Below are 17,296 nucleotides of genomic sequence, written 5' to 3'. Positions count from 1 at the left end.
TACTTTCAAGGAGACATCTGTGAGTGATATAGCCACCTCTCTCCAGAGTCAGCACACTTAGTCATTAAGAGTCTTGGGGGTTGATTTGCAATGTAATAGTAGTGAAATCATTCTGAGTAATATGCTCTGTTATTACTTACGTGGGTTTATTCCTATAAAATGGCTCAATATTATTTTTAGTGGTTAATCTAAGAACACCAGTGTGTGTTAAAGTGATGGAAGAGTCATCATCATCATCATCATTATCATACTCTGCTGGATTATAGTATTCTGTCAGACATTAGGAGTCTTGTAGGAGAGGGACTGTCTTTTAGAAAAGACTAGTCCAATACTTCTGTGTGCACAGAGACATCATAAAGCCCAGAAAAAACAACACTTACCACTTCCCTCAAGCTTATGTAAATTTTCCTATGGTATTAATCTCAGGATTTGAATCTAGGTTTTACAGGTTTTTTTTTCTGAAGAACTGGAAAAGAAACAAAGTTCTTCGATGTATATAAGTTGTAGGAACATATGATATAGTAATGAACCTCTATTATGGAAAAGTGGTGATACTTCCTTTACAGTTGTCTGGTTATCTTTGTGTAACTACACAGTCTATTACAAAAATGTTTTCCCGGGAAACCTGTTAGAGATGACAAATGCAGAAGAAGACCAGAAGTTCAGCTCTTGTACCCTGAGAAACTTCAGCATCAACTATAGCTGCTGAAGATTTATTCCCATTTATACACATTGGTGAAAAATACGAACTTTTCTCTCCTTTTAGCTAATGTCCCGTGAAACCTTCATCCACAGTGATTGTTTCAGTCCAGTGAGAAGTTGCTGCCCCATTGAATTCAACAGTTCTGCCACCAACCTTAGTAAATATTTTTTTTTCCCCCGTATATTCCTATGCAGTCAGCAAGATCTTTACCTGCAGTACTTGTTAGGCGTATCTAATGCTTACGATGGTATTTTAATGTTTGTAAAGCAATCTGTAGATGAAAGACACATAACTGCAACATGCAGTTTTATCTGCTATTATTAGTTATGATAACTGTATATTTTACACTTTTAAAAAGGGCAATACCATATAATCCCCTGAATTCTTAATAGTCAACTGTTTTTCAATAACTAGTCCTATCTCCTGTTTCAAAATAGATTTTTGTCTTTGTAATTACTTAAAAAATCACCTATATGTAATCTATACATATTTGTTCAATCAAGTTTTTTGTGGTGTACAGGCATTTTTTGGGTAAGACATCTCTGGAAGGAAGATAAATGTTGGTGTTATTTTAGAAGAAATAGCTCAGGAAATAAGCCTACTCATACTATACTGATTTTAGTAACAGGAAGTGAAAATTATTTTTACATTAAAATAGGATTGTAATAGTTTTTCTTTGTGCAGTAATTAATTTAACAAGTTGTTCTTGGAACAGTTCAATTTTTAAGTAAATAAGATGTAAATTATGTAAATAAGATACCATTAAAAGGAAATGTCTATTTTTTCAGATAATGGTAGAATGTATAATAAATTGTCCAACTTTTCCAAATCCATCTATTATTAATAAAATGGGTTTATTTACTTAGAGGAAAAGAGCTATGTAAATAGCCCTTAAAACACTCAACATTTAGACTTTATCTTAGGAGTCATATTAATATTTTTATTTTAAATAGTGTTAATTATGTCACTTCATGTAATTATTTGAAAAACATTTCCCTAGATGCTTTGTGACTTCTTTAGTGTTAATTCCATCTCTGTTACTAAGGCATTGAAAATACAGGCTACATTGTAGCAAGTGTCATAGAAAAGATAAAACAACTAGTTCTTCAGTAAATGTTGTAATATTTAAATGGATTTGGACATTAAATTACAGTAATAAATTTCAGCTGAGATCCCAAAAGCATAAGATACTAATAACAACTAAGGTTAGGTTCTGTCTTCTATTTTATAGCTTCATTCTTTACACATTATCTTTGTTTTTTTTCTCCATTCTATTACTTTTACAACAGACAATATATTATTGATAGGGATTAGCTTTGATTTGAATTAAGTTAGGATAATAAGTCTTATATTTAGTAAACTGGATAAATACTCTTTTCAGTACAGAGTTCAGACTTGACTGTTACCAGATGCCCTAATGTATGCAATTTCTCATAGAAAGTGGTATGCTGGGTCTTGCTTTTTGTGTGTAATAGAAAAGGAAAGATGGCATTAGGTTATTTTTGTGTTTAGCCTGCCCCAGGCCATTAGGTGTGCCAGCTGGGGCATCCGGAGGTGGTTCCTACGGGTACCACAACAATATAAACAAGGATACCTACCGCTGAGACTGGGTGATGTTAGTGTCTAAGAAGGTAGTGTGAGCTGTGCACTGACAATGAACATGTGCTCTCTGAGGGGGTTCTTACGTTCAGCATCAATCTGTACGCACAAACATCTCCTGTATCTTGGTAGCTTTGCTGTTGGGTCAGTGTAAAGCTACCTTAACCAATGACAGTATGATGCTTTGAGCTTGTAATTATGAACTTTATGAAAATCTTTCTGTGTTGAGAAAATTTCTGAATATTGTTTTAAAGCGAAAACAAGCTTTTAAAACCAAAGTGAGACCAAAGTTACAACTCTTGGAAATCTTAATTGAGGTTAGCATGCTCAGGCATTTCTAATTTAATGCTTTAGTACATTCTTGAGTCATAACCATAGAGTACCAATGGATTAATTAGACTTATTAATAGATACAGATATCTGTGTCTGTATCTATCTTTGGACTCTTCATCAAGGACTGCAGTGGTAGGATGAGGGGCAATGGGTTCAAACTTAAACAGGGGAAGTTTAGATTAGATAGAAGGAAGAAGTTTTTTACTGTGAGGGTGGTGAGGCACTGGAATGGGTTGCCCAAACGAAATTGTGACTGCTCCATCCCTGGCAGTGTTCAAGGCTCAGTTGAACATAGTCTTGGGCAACATGGTCTAGCGTGAGGTTTCCTTGCTCATGGCAGGGGGGTTGGAACTAGATGATCTTAAGGTCCTTTCCAACCCTAACTGTTCTATGATTCTGTATGCTGCTGTCGTAGGTGATTTGGTCAGCCTTGCATCTGAACCTCTGTTACTTTGTCTTGTATAGTCAAATTCATTTCTATTAAGTGGTACAAAAAGGTATGTAGCAGTATGATTTGGCACTCACTTGCTGAGCTCTGATGGTAGTGGCTTGGAAGGTACAAGGGAACAGAGGAGACCTAATGTCTCTCCTAATCTTTCTTTGCTCTTTATTCTTTGTAATGTCCTTCTTTTTGTCTCTTTTGATCATTAAGTGCAAACAAGGAAAAATGCACTCTAACATCATATGCAAAGATATGAAACATTTAAAAGTTTATAGAGAATAATTTTATGTTCTTGACAGTGACAGCAAATTTAACATATAACAATACTATATTGTAAAGCATGTAAAACAAACCAACCCGCCAAAACCTATGACCACCACCAAGAAAAATTCTTTGGTTGTGACCACACTTGACTATAGGATCAAATCCAAGTATTATTAGACATGGCAAATCTTTTGATACAACACATTTACAATAATTCTTGGCAGAGCTGACAGTTATGGAATGCACAATTGTGCTTCATTTTTCACAGTTTGTGAAGCACTTCCTGCATTAGAGTTTGCTTTTTCCAGCAAACTTTAACCTACCTTGACTTTCTGAACCAAGTAGTGAAGTAGAGCTAATCAACAGTAGGCTCAGAAAATTTAACTAATAGGATTTTTCTTCTATGGCTTTGTTGGGAATGTTTGGGAGGTTCAGTTGACTCCAGTTTGACTTGGCTGTTTTGATAATTGCACATGTAATTTTAAATTATGGTTTCTCAGGCAACCTGTTGTTATATCTTCTTTTTCCTACTATAAAATATAATTTTATAGCTATTTACGTGCTATTCTCAGTGAAACACTTGAATACTTCCAACAGATTCCTTACCAAATTTGTATATTAGAAGTCATTAAATGCACAGCTTGTTGCCTGACACACACAAAATATTGTATTTTCATGGATTAGAACTATATTTGAACTCTAAAAATGTAGTTTTTATAAAATTAATTTACAACCTCACGAATGTTTTTCCTCAAAGTAGAGGTAGAGTCATTTGATATGTTCCTTAAACAAATCTTCCATGGTCTAGAGAAGTAAAGCTCTGTTCTCCTTCTTCTAATTATGAATTTAAATGGAAAACTGGTTCAAGAGTTGACATGTTCAATAGCACCTGGAAAATTTTTGTCATATATGGAATATACACATACAGAAAATGTTTGGAACTGCAAGTATGGTCAGAGATAAATATATTGCAAGCTCTAATTTGGATAAGTGATTCTTAAAGGAGACTTCTGGGAAATGTGCCAACACGGCTAAAACAAGAGGTATGTAGATCGTGTGTCATGTAGATATCGATATTGTATTCACACAACACCGTTTGCATACCCTATAGCAGTTTGTGCTTTTTCTCTCAGGGTGTACATTTTCTATTTTATCTCACATTTTTCATTTTATCACTGACAGACCTATAGAAACATTAATTTTTGCCCTTGATATCCCTAGGCAGATTTAATTCTGAAAGGGCTTTAGCTTTCCTAACCTGATCCCTGGCTGCTCAGACAATGTCTCTGCATTCCTCCCAGGCTGTTGGTTCTTGTATCCATCCTCTGTAGGCTTCCTTTTTGTGTTGGGAGTTTGTCCCAGGAGTTCATTGTTCATCAACAGGGCGTCCATCACCTGTCCTTGCTGTTCACAGTCTCATCCAGGTTTGTTTGGGGATTTTATTTTTTTTTTTTTTATTGTTTCTGGATAGAATAATGTATTTGATGTCTTGAGTATCGTGGTTTTGTCCCATCTTTTTAAAGCTAACCTTCTGCTTTACTTGCCAAATTCATTGTAGGTCATCATCAGAACATTTCACTTTAAGATATACAGGTATGAGTCTGGATATTTAAAAGAACATACCCTTAACAGTATAAATAGGTAGCTTCCGTTTGCTTCTCACAGTCAGATTTTGATTTCAAGTTGTTTGACAAATTTCAACTGTTATTTTCTTCTGCAGTATGCAGTAGTGTTTCATGTAGGGCATAGCAAAAAAAAAGGTAAAGCTACAAATTTAGATATGTGCATTACATTATATTAAAATATAATTAAAAGTATGACAGACACATTTGCATTGCTCTGTAGAGAATTGTCTGAAGGTTCCCTATTTTAATCACTCGCATGTCTGCAGTTCTCAACATGAAAGTTTTTGCAACATTTTTCTCTGAAAATTTTCTTCCTTCTAATTTTCTTCCTTCTAAAGAAAGACAAGAAGTGCAAAAGGTATGCTGTTTAGCATGTCACAATATTCTCCATCAGTACAGAAACAATCTGTCATACAGACTGTCAGTATTCCTAGCTCTGAAGAAACTTACTATGCATTCCTTGTATTTGTGACTTTATTGATCTTTTGTCATTTCCACAGACTGAATCTGATATTTTCTAACAAAATGTAATTTACTGGAATAAACAAGCAGTTAAGTTCTGATAAGAAGAATTCTACGAAATGGCCACTCCTTCTACATATGAGTTACATAGGCTCATTCTTCTTAATTGATGTCTACTTTGTATGCATTTTGTATGCTCACAGTCCTTATTAGCACTGGCCTTTTAATTAAAAATAACTCAATTTTCACTTGCTAAACTCAGTGTTAGCAAGCTCATTAATTGAAATTTTCCAAAGTTCTGATAGGAATTAGTCATCTAACATCCACTGAATTTTAATGATATTTTGATACATGCTTGAAGTCATAAACTATTTCCTAAAAATACTGTTAACATATGTAGCTTTATATATGTGTCAAGTGTGCAAGTTCTTTGTGCTGCTTAGGGATAAATTGCTTTAAGGAAACTGGATTTTCAGAAGTGATAGTGTCCTGGTAGTCCAAAGAATTTGTAAATTACTGGTTTGTAGGAAAAATGAGGTATTTATTCTAATAACTGAGGCATGCATGTCTTTGACCCCTGCCTAACAGCCTTGTGTGAAACAAGTAAAACCCACAATGTTGGGTTTTTTTTTACATCAACAAGCTGGCACAGAACATGCAGAATCTTTTCTTTATGTCACTCCTTGCAGTACTGAACTTGTCTGTGCACTTTTTTGATATTAATTCGTATGTATGCTCAAAAGAGAAGGAAGGCATATTATGTAGCATCCCGCTTCACCCTCCCACATGCAGCTCTGCGTGACTAGGCCAAGTTCTGGACAAAGTTTTTTTTCCTGTAATTCATACATACTTTTAATTTTGTTTCTGAAATAGATCTGGTAAACTACCCTGAAGGAGTACCTATTCTGATGGTGTTTCATCTGTTTATTACTGTACTTTCAGAGTGATTAATAGAAGTATGGCAGATACAACAAAAATATTTCACCTGACATGAAAAAGTTAATTATGTTTGTTCCTGGTTAGAAACAAGCTTGTTCCTGATAAACTTTTTCTGCTGATGAGGTGTCATAGGAACCAGAAATAGGAAAACAGTAAAGAGAGGGTTACCATTTTCTTTTCCTGAAAGAAGTGAAAATGGAAGATGGCTGGTAAGTATTAAAAGTGGTACAGTTGAGATGGTATAATAAAGCTGAAGAAAGGCAAAGTAAAAGTAATGAAAATGTTTGCTCATTTTACTGCCATAATCTGAAGGCCCAAATATTAAAGATTGCTTTATAAAAACAGATAAAAATTAAAATATTTTTATTCCCGTATTCATTGTTTTGAGAATTTAAGTACAATTAAAAAAATTTTCACAGAAAAATTTCAACTGGTTTCTGTGATGCACTACAGTGTGTTAAAACCGTCTTGATTTATTTATGTACAAGAATATTGTGCAAGCTTTCAGTTTGCCCTGAACACAAAACTAAACAAATGACAAGAACTTTTACATTATTTTTGGTCTTTTAGGGCCTTTTTATTAATTGTATTACTGTGTTTTATTTCATGGTTACTTTTATTTTGGCTCTTTTCAGGCTTCTTTAGCATTATTAGTTTCATTTGTAGTGACTCTTGTTTTACATTGTATTTGCATTGCCTGTTTGTCATTTAGCATGAAACACCTTGAACTTTTAGAAATGGCAACCAACTGGTTTCTCTGCTAGATTTTCATTGGTTCTCTTCCGTATCTAACAACATTCTTGTTTCTTGCAAAACTGTTAAATGTCTAACAGTAGAAATAGAGACCATTAATCCTCATCTGTTTGTCACTGCTACAAAGCTCACTGTAATTGATTATAGGGTTTGACTTCATGTTAGTTATTAATCTAAGATTAAAGAAACTCAGTTTTGCACTGGGGTTCAAATTCAAGACTCAGTCTACTCAGTGAATGCACAAGCCCACTGCTGTTTTCATTTATCACTGTGAGAGGCATCTGCAAAGTTGGAAGAAATCTTACCGTCTTAATTTTCTCCATAAAATTGCTGAGGATACAGGAGACCTCAGGAGGTCGTTTAGTCTCTGTATGTCGCTTGTTCAAGCTTAGCCTCTAGTCATCTGTTCTTTCATCCTGTTGCCATTGCTTTTATCTCTTTAAGTTCTCTGTGCAAATATTTAAGACTAAATCTAGGATCCATTATTGTGTGATGTCTGAGACACCTCCTCTTGTAAACACGAAGGATCCCAGTGTAGAAGAATGAGCTGTTTCACCTTCCTAAAATGAAAATTCATGACATGACATTCTCCTATGTAAAATAAAAAGGAAGCATGAATTTCTGTATCGTTTCTTTTTTCTTTTTTTTTTCCAGTTAACGTTTATGAAAAATCTAGACTTAGTACAAAATACAGTTGCAAATAGGGATACAGTGTGTTAGCCCAGGAAAAAGTTCTGTTTGGGAGGGGCGGTGGAGCCTGTGGTCATTACATATAGCTAAGTTCGTTGATTTAGAAGCATAAGACAAAACCCTGATTAATAAGAACTGATTATGTTGTGGGAGCAAGTGCTATGGAACACTTTTGACCTAATCTTAAATGTTCAGATGCTGTCTTCACTGTATCTACCTGTTACATTTAATTTTATACAGTTAGGGCAAACAGCTATTCCTTTAGGCTTTTCTGGGGCCACAGATAGCAGTGTATCATAAAAATGTAATAGTGATTCATTACATTATGTATTCCCATGTTTCCCAAGTTAGCATTTACTTATTGTTCTAAAGCAGAGTGTGAGTTTTCCTGGTGTATTTCTTCAGATTATTTGATGAGAGTTAAGCAATATCACTTTCAATAAAAAAACATGTTTACTTCAGGCAAACTGCAATAAGAGGAAAATCAGCTATAACTTGATTAGATTTTGTTTTGAGCTAAAAGCTGAAATACGATTAAGGGGCCAACTTGAGAGGAATCACAACACACAAGGAAAATAGAGAGATTTGATCAGATTTTTACATGAGTGTTATTCATCCAAAAGTGATTTAAGTAATCCTCCTTTTCCGAGGTTAAAAGAGTTTTCATGATAAAGAAAAAAAAACTACTCTCCCCTCATTGCCCCCCAAAGCCAGAAATAATCTGTGGATCTTTACTGTCAAGCCTAGTGTCATTCTCTGGGGCAGGTGCAGCTTGTCCAGCCATAAATACTGTCCTTAGTGAGTTCTGAATTAAATGTGTAAAGGTGTCCTGTCCCTGTCTACATTTTCAGTCATCTTGTCTTTGCTTCATAATGGTGATTGAGAAGCCACTCCTGTTGCAAGTAGAACTAACATATAGCACTGATGCACTTACTCAGATTTGAAGTTAATAATAATAACAATAAATCCCAACCAACCAACCAACAAACAAAACAAAAAGAAAGAAAAAAGCAAACCAGCCAAAACAAGAAACCTCACCCAAATAAAAACAATTAAAGCAATTTAAAATTATGTTGATCTTGTAAGTAATAAGAATTACAGGGAAGAGGATAACCATTTTAACTGTCTCAAGAAGTGAATGCAGCAATTTGCCACAGGGATTGTAGTGAGAAATAACAAACCCCTGCCCTCCCTCCCTAAAAATCTTTTGCACAGTGAATTAAAAAAAATCATGCTCCCTAGTGAATAAGACACCATTAAAGCATTAAATTAAATTTGCATACTTTATCGTGGTTGGCCTTCTTCATAAAAGAAGGTGAAGAGGAGCATGCAGCTGGGAATATCCTGTATGATTTGTCAGGCTGACAAAGCACAGTTTATACACTGCTACTTCTGCTGTTCCGGGGTGCAACACCACTAACCATACTAAATGAAGTAATTTGTATTCAGAGTACCTGGAACTCAGTCCAAGGTAGTCAGCTAAATTCCTTCTTGTGGGAAGACAGAGAGTATCCTTGGAGAACAAGATGAGAATTGTGATAGCATTGGTTAAGCATAGGGACATTGCTTAAGTATAGAAACTTCCTCAAAAGAGGCTTTTTCCCTTTTGACCGGAGAGAAAGGAGTACCATTGTGAAAAACTACTCAGCTAATGTGAACAGGAAAATAAATTTTATCAGATGTATTAAGCAACATCAAAACCAGTTTGGGGGGGGGGGGGGGGGGGGGGGGGCTGGGGGGAGAGGGAGAATAACTATGTAGTAGTTTGATCTGTGCCTTCAGTTGGGATCTGATTGGTTTCATAATAATACAGCTTCATAGGTGATAGGTCCTAATTTCAACAAAACTCTCAAAATCTGTTGACCCTTTTCATAATTGTCAATTTTTATTGACACTTCTCCTTGTAGGTCAATATTATATCTAATATTTTTGGTAGGATACTTTTTTGAACATTTCTGTGTTTTCTGTATGAGCCATTATCTATTCAGAGCTTAATCTGTTTCCCTTAGAATGCAGAAAAATAATAGACTGAAAATTCATCGTGTCTTATCAGCACAGTTTTGCAGTCGCAGGAATGACTAAGTCTCCTTAATAGAACTTCTGTTAGTTAATGTTTGAAATGGTAGTTGCTAAAAAGGCTGCAGATAATTTGATTGTATGAGAATGGCCACTATCTGTATGGGTGTAGTGTGTGATACAGGATAAAAAAAAAAAGGAGAGAAAAGAGAAAATGAAGCAGAGAGCATAAATGGAATAAATTTGTGACCAGATATGTCTTAATATGCATCAAGTTTGCCCCCTATGGAAACTTGTAATACAAATGAATATAAAAGGTTTTAAAAACTGGGGCTCTAAAACAATAGACGTTTTTGAGTTTTATAATAGAATAAGTAACATTAGCACAGAAATTTTTATTTTTTTTTTTAGAAAGTGGTTTAATGGTTTTAAATCCTGCTTGCAGTAGAGGCACCAAACCCTGTGTGTGTTTGACATAAACATGTTACAGGAATTACGTTGCTTTAAGCAGGAATAGTCAGAAAAATGGGAGCAATGGCAAAGGTGAATCAGAGCTGCTTGTTCTCTTCATATGCCTACACAGATTTGTAGCCAGGCAGCTGAGGTACCAATCTAGAAATAACTCATAGATTCCTGTCCAGCAAAAATCGTAGCCATAAAGTGATTGCTGCTCTGTGTAGTGACATGAGCATAGTTGTTGTTTATAGTTTGTAATTTTTCAGTTTGGAACACAAAACAGCCCAAGCACTGGAGTTTTTACTTGTTTGTCTACGTCATTTGTTGTTTACTTTTTGGCCTAAGTCAGAGATTTTTTTACACGTTATTTTAGCTTTCTTAATACTAATTTGTGGGATATTATTTCTAATGGAGCCTAGATTTCAAAATATTCTAAGTGTGTGCTTAATGGCTGATCTTTGAAATTCTTCATAGAATCATCATAGAAGAGTTGGATGTTAAATATCCTCTTCAGAATTTACACTATAATCATGACTGTAGATTTTTAATTGTCAAAGCATATCATTTGCCTTCCCTGTAACTGAAAAAAAAATACAAACCTTCACTGAAATTAAGACCTTCTGTGATTATTTTCTTCACACTATAGAAACTGCTTCTAATCTATGGTTGTGCACCTTACAATGAGAAAGATTTAATTATGAAAATATAATGACATGCACTTTTATTACAGATTCAATGAAAGAATGTATAAAATATATCTTTGAATAGGAAAGATTTATGTAAACCATTTAATGGTCTATTGTCAAGATTTATTGTTCCCTTTTGTTACATGTCTTGAAGAAATTTTCTGTTCCAAATTTCTTTTTGTAACCTTCATGAGCCTTACTAAATGCTGAGTCATCAGAGACAGAAGAACCTTTAATCCATTTTGTTGCCCTTTGAGATAAGACTGATAAGTGAAGTGTACATTCTTGTGTGTTGACATAGTGCCTATAGAGGTGTGACTTTCAGCAAGGTGTATTCCTATCATTTAAATAGTTCCTAAGTCAGAACTGTGTCGAAATGTGTTACTGTTTTATGGATTTTTAGTTATGCTATGCCTTTAAAGTTTACATCCATAATATTAACAGAGTAGTAGAATGATATAGAGGGTGTTTCTCTCAGGAAAATAAATAAAAAAATAAAAAATGCTGGGCTGTAGCTCATCATCATTTACATTTTGCTTTCAAAATGAGACAAAGATCCTGAAGTGTTCTTAAAAAATGCCCATTGCCTTTTGCATTCCTGAGCAGTGGTGTGGTACCTTGTATGAATGCACATTAAATATTTAGGAAAAGTGGGTGATTGAACTGTGAAATTTACTGAGAAAAATCAATGGTAGTTAATCTGACTTGCATTTTGTGCCAGGATATGAAAACATTAATGTCTGGTTTCATTCACAGATTAAGCATGAATTGCTTTCATCCTAATAAGAAAAAAACAAAACAAAGTAGTGACTTTGACATTACTTCAACAACTGAACTGTAATTTCAGTCATGAAATACCATTTAAAAAAGTAGCACTAGGAGTTTTTTCAGTAACACTAAAACAGTATTCTTAATTCATAGGTGATAATACCCTAAGGACTCTGGTTTCTATGAACAGAAGTAAACAGAAAATGGTAATTTAAAATTACAATTTCCTGATTAGATACAACACAAATTAATTATAAAAGTCCTGGTTTTGTGTTTGCTTAGCATTTCATCAACCACAAGAATAATTTTATTGCATGATCTGCTGCAGAGCCAGAAGTCTATCCTTTATTCGAGTGATGATACTGTCTTTTGACAGGGGTAAAATTTACCAGTTGTCCTACAGTGAAACCATTTTTAAAGGATCTGAGAACACAGAAGTAATGTAAACTTTCCAGCAAAATTTGGTGCATAATTCTTACTTATGTGACTAGTTTGGCTGACTACATAAATATTACCTACGTAAAAAAGGATTAAAGTCTTAATAACTGAAGTAGTAAAACCTTATTCCATTAAAATAGAAGCACAAATTCTTTTCTGCCTTTTTTAGTTACTACCTGAGTTACACTTTTGTTATAGTTCAGTGTGATTCAGTCCTATCAAAAAAACAATGTTAACCAGTTTTTCTATTGATGACTTGGGTTTTGGATCAGTACTTGAATGAGCATACCTTTTGGGTCCAGCTGAGCATCATGTCAGTTTGATGGAAATTCATCAGTCAATGGAAATTTGGTTACCTCAGCCTAGAAGAATGACTTCCCCAGAACAACTTGGCTAAGGAAATGGGGTCTGAACAGGAAGTATGAATAAGGATATTCCTCATAACAAATATATTTGCAAAATTACAAGTGGATAATATGCAAATATTTAAGTGAAGACTAAGGAAAGACAAGAACTATTTTATATGGAGGGAGAGATGAGATGTTGGTTAAGCTGCTAAGATGTGAAGTAAATTTAAAAGCTTTGAGCTGTAAGCATCTTGATTTTTTTTAATTTTTTTTTTCCCCTAAATATAAAAGGTGAGCTTTCTGGTTTGGCAACATGAGCAATACCACTCAATACCCAACTCTGTCCCAGAAATCAAAATATCACTTGAATGAACACAGCCCAAGTTTCAGATCAGGAATATTGAGCAGGAAATAGCATCTTATGTTATATCATCTTCCCCCATGTCCACACTCCTGGTTCCTAACAAATAAGATGCCCTGCAGATTAGAAAATCTTTACAGTTACTCTAAGCTGTACCTGCTTGTGACAGTCCTCAACAAACAGCTGGAGATGCTTACGGAAGAACACTGCTCTTTGTCTATGTTAAGTCTTTGACCTGAAGTTAGTGCTGGGAGCCATATGCTGTTTTGATGTAAACGGGGCATTTCTTTGTGACATTAGTATCATAACCAGCAGCTTGCAATGGCTTGACATAAAGCGTGCATTGTAGGACCTGTCCAGAGAAGGCTGAATATGTCAGCAGGTCTGAACTTTTATAGTGATAAAAGTTGTTTCCTTTATGTGAATTTGAGGTAAGTTCTTAAGCACTTCCTTACACTGTAGAGCACCCTTGATTGGAATGACTTGAGAAAGGATTGAGTGTAACCTGGCTTTTTACAGGATTGCATGCTTGCTTTGTATTCTGTAATCCACGTGTCTTTTTATTATCTAAGATTTTTAAATTAAAGGAAAAAAAAAGCATTAAAAAAAAATCAGGAAATCACTTCTTAGACAGCTTGATACCATGAGCTTTGTCCTTGAGAGCAGCTGAGACTTTTTGGACTCTGAAGACAAAATTACAAAGTATTTTTAAACATATGTTATTTCAAGGTAGACAGCTGCTCACTGCATGAGTCCTTCAATCACTGCTGTGCTCAAAAGTTAACTTTCACTACCTAAAGGCAGTAGGGTATGGAAGATAACTTCAAAACATTGGTTTTTTTTCTATTATTGTTTACTCTCTACCCAGTATTATTAAAGTGACTGTATTTTAATAGCAAGAAAATGATGGAAACCCAACAGAATATAGCTGAGCTGAAGTTTAATCTCCAAGAAAACACTTCATTCTTAGATTATTATTAATACTACCCAGAAATAAAACTCCAGGACATCATTTAGAGCAAAAATGACCACCCATCTGGGATATAAAGCTGTTACCTTTTTTAAACTAGAGTATTAATTTCACTCGTTTAGCATGCTTTTGTGAATAATTTTTGTTAATAAAAATTACTGAAATGAGTTCTATGGAATGCTAGTGCATTGTCATAATAATAACCAGTGCGTATTATCTTCATCTACAATTATAGAACTAAAGTCTGGCATCTACTTGAATTTTCTTAACAAAAGCAGAGCAAGTTAGAGTGCAATGAAAGTAGGAGTTAGTAAGGGAAACTTGCAATAATAAGAGTGAAGGAACAGCTGAAAATATCCCTGGGGTAGCAAAAAAACTCTAAATATAATTTGTAAATACCACATAATTATGTAAGTTACTATACACTCTTATTAAATATTATGAAGCTGCTTAGGTCAGCACTCTTTTCCTTCAAATCTACAGGATAAAAGTGATTGTATGAAAAAAGATTTACTGCCTTTCTCTATAATGATGACCCCTGATGTCTAAAGAGAAAGGCCGTTAAACAACTGTTAGACCGTGTTTCCTACACTATGTACAGCATTGTCAGCTGAATGTGCTTCACTTTTTTTTTGGTCAATTTATTTTCTTAACAAAAAAAAAAAAAAACAAACCAAAACTTAGTTGGTCCCAGTAAAATGATTTTCCTTTATATGCCATTTATAAAATGGTTTCCATGTACAGTCAGGAAGCATATTATCAAAGAGAGATTTAAAATGACAAAAAACCCCAAGAGTGTAGATAACTGATCTTATCTAGTGTGTGAATTTATGAAAGTCTTGTTTATCTATTGTAGTAATGGGGCTTTTCAAAACCTCAATCACCATGCATTTTTTTAGAACACTGAGGGGTAGAGGAGGGTTCTTTCACTGCTGTCAAATATATAATTGTATTCCCAAACCTGGGATTTTGTATTTGCTTTTGTATCATGTCTTGAAATGTGCTGAAGTTATACAGTCCAAGTTTTGATTTATTATTTTACTTAGCTCTCTCTTTTCCTGAATTCACCTGGTTAAATCCTCACCTTATAGGCTTTATTTTCTTCTCTTATCTGACTATTCAGACTGCTCCCACCCTAATAACTCCCTCATTTACACCTTTGTGAGGAGGTTCAACCATATGAGCTGCTTTTCTTCCTTATAGACACTAGAATAAGTGTCTTTCTTTCATCATTAAGTATGCACAGATCTGATACACTTTACAGACTTTAGACTCTTTGTAGCAGAACTGATTCTGCTGTGAGTCAAGGAAGCAGCAATTGAAGGAGAAAATGAGATTTAAATATTTTCAAAACTTTACCTTCAGTTATTCATGAATTGTTTACTTGAAAATCTGGTAAATTGGAAAGTAATTATTTTTTATTTTTAAAATAACCTGATTGCATGATCAGTCTTTTAGAAGCGTATTCTTGTTTAGCTGGGAAATGTTGCACATTTGCAGAACTTGCTCTACCTGCCTGTGCTGTAAGTTAGAATAATTATTTTGCGCGCTTTTTATTTTTTAACAAGCCTGCAAGTTTGGAAAGAGTTAAAATCTATGTCCTGTTGCATTTCTTTGGTATTTATAAAAAAGTAAGTTAAATGGTATTTACATGTTCCTAGCTTTTTATGCCTGGAGTACAAAAGGTGTCTACAAACAGCTGTGCTGATTAAGAAGAAAATTCATGAAGTCAGCACAGAAAAAAACACAATTACTTCTTTTCCATTTACATCTTTTGACTTTCCAAGAGACTGTGAAATATTTTCTTTATAGAAAAAATTAAAAAATTACAGCTTTATCATCTCTGAAAGTGGAATACCTGAACTGACAGTCAGGTCATTTGAATTTTGGAGGTGACAGACTAAATCCTCAGCTGAACAAGTGCTTTCTCCAGTGTGCACAGCCTACTTATGAAATAGCTATAGATTTTCACCTTTTGAGAGAATGCATTTTCTTTGAGTATAAAAGATAACATTAAAAATTTACCTTAAATCCCGTTTTCCCTTGTCTTGCTGATAAGCGTTACTGTTCTTAATGTAAACAGTGGAAAAGGAACAGATGGCTGCTAAGGCAGGAGACCTTCAAACAGGAAACTTGTATTATAAATGCATTTGGGCTTTGCTAGTAGGAAAACGTTTGTTGTGTTTTTTGGTAAAACATGAATTTTTTTGTGAACTAAGTATTATCTGACGGAAATTAATTCTCAAGCATAGTAAAGGATTCTGTAGGCTATGGAATTACTCCTGAGAAATTAAAATTTCTGGAATGTCCAAGGCAAAAGCAAACATTCCATGTAAAACCCCTGTGTGTTTAGGACCTGAAGCTTTCACCCATTCACAGGCAAAAGAAGGATAAAAAGTTACAGATGCCTAGATGAAGGTGTTCCTAACATGGTTCTGTAGGCTTTGAAAAAAAAAAAAGAGATTTCTCAAAAACAGTAAAAAAGCCTTTGTATGAGGGTGAGGTCAATTGAACAAGTAAGATTTTCAGGTAGTCCAAAAATTCTAGAACCCTCTGTAAGCCTCTCCCTCATTACAATCAAAAATTTTAATTGGTACCAGTAAGGTAGTGGTCTGAGATACCGAGAACTGCTATTTTAGCAATGCAGTAGCCTCCCAACTTCTGATCTTCGGAGTTGGCTTTTAACTGCTTGTAAGGCGTATATCATATTTCCATAAATTCTTTTGTTTAACAAAATGTACATATTTTGAAAGAAATTAAATAGAAGTTATAGCTACATTTAAGTGTGAAACAAACCAATTTGAACAAACTAAACATGATGCTGTTCAAAAGAGCGGCATTTTTATTTTGGGAACCTGCAGTGCTTGATATGAGTGGAAATTAAGACAGACATCTGACATAATCAGAAAAATTAAATAGACCTTTTCTACTTACCAAACTCTAGCAAATAATATGCTTCAAAATGTCATATCTATAAAAGTGGAAACTAGGGACTTTGCCCTTTATGATAGCTTTGTAGTGGATGGACACAGATTAAACTTTGTTTAGATTTTTGAATTCTGCATAGTTTAAAGCTGCAGGGTCTAATCTATATGTTAATATTAATATTTATCCTATTCTAAAAAATATGATTAAAGAACTAGTGAAAGCATAAGAGTCGAAATAGTGAACTTTGAGCAGTGAAAGTAAAGATTTTTCTAGGGTTTGTCTTTTTGGTTATCAGAGTGTTTACACTCTTTTTCTTTAGGCATTATTAATACCAATTTAACTTGATTAATGTTGTTGGTAAAGGATGCTACTGTTGAGTATTAGCTGCTTATATAATTTCAATTAAAGAACCAAACACCCCAAAATAAACAGGCACTATTTAAACAAATCTAGAAGTGTCAAAATTTCTGAAGTGAAGAAAGAGATGTAAATTGCTCTCCAGTATTAATTTTGGTG

This window comes from Pezoporus wallicus, unplaced genomic scaffold (genome assembly GCF_028554395.1).
Source record: "Pezoporus wallicus isolate ANWC-B61680 ecotype Strahan unplaced genomic scaffold, APGP_CSIRO_Pwel_v1 contig_360, whole genome shotgun sequence".
Taxonomy (NCBI): Eukaryota; Metazoa; Chordata; class Aves; order Psittaciformes; family Psittacidae; genus Pezoporus; species Pezoporus wallicus.
The sequence above is the reverse complement of the archived record's forward strand: the minus strand, read 5'-3'. Positions refer to the sequence as shown.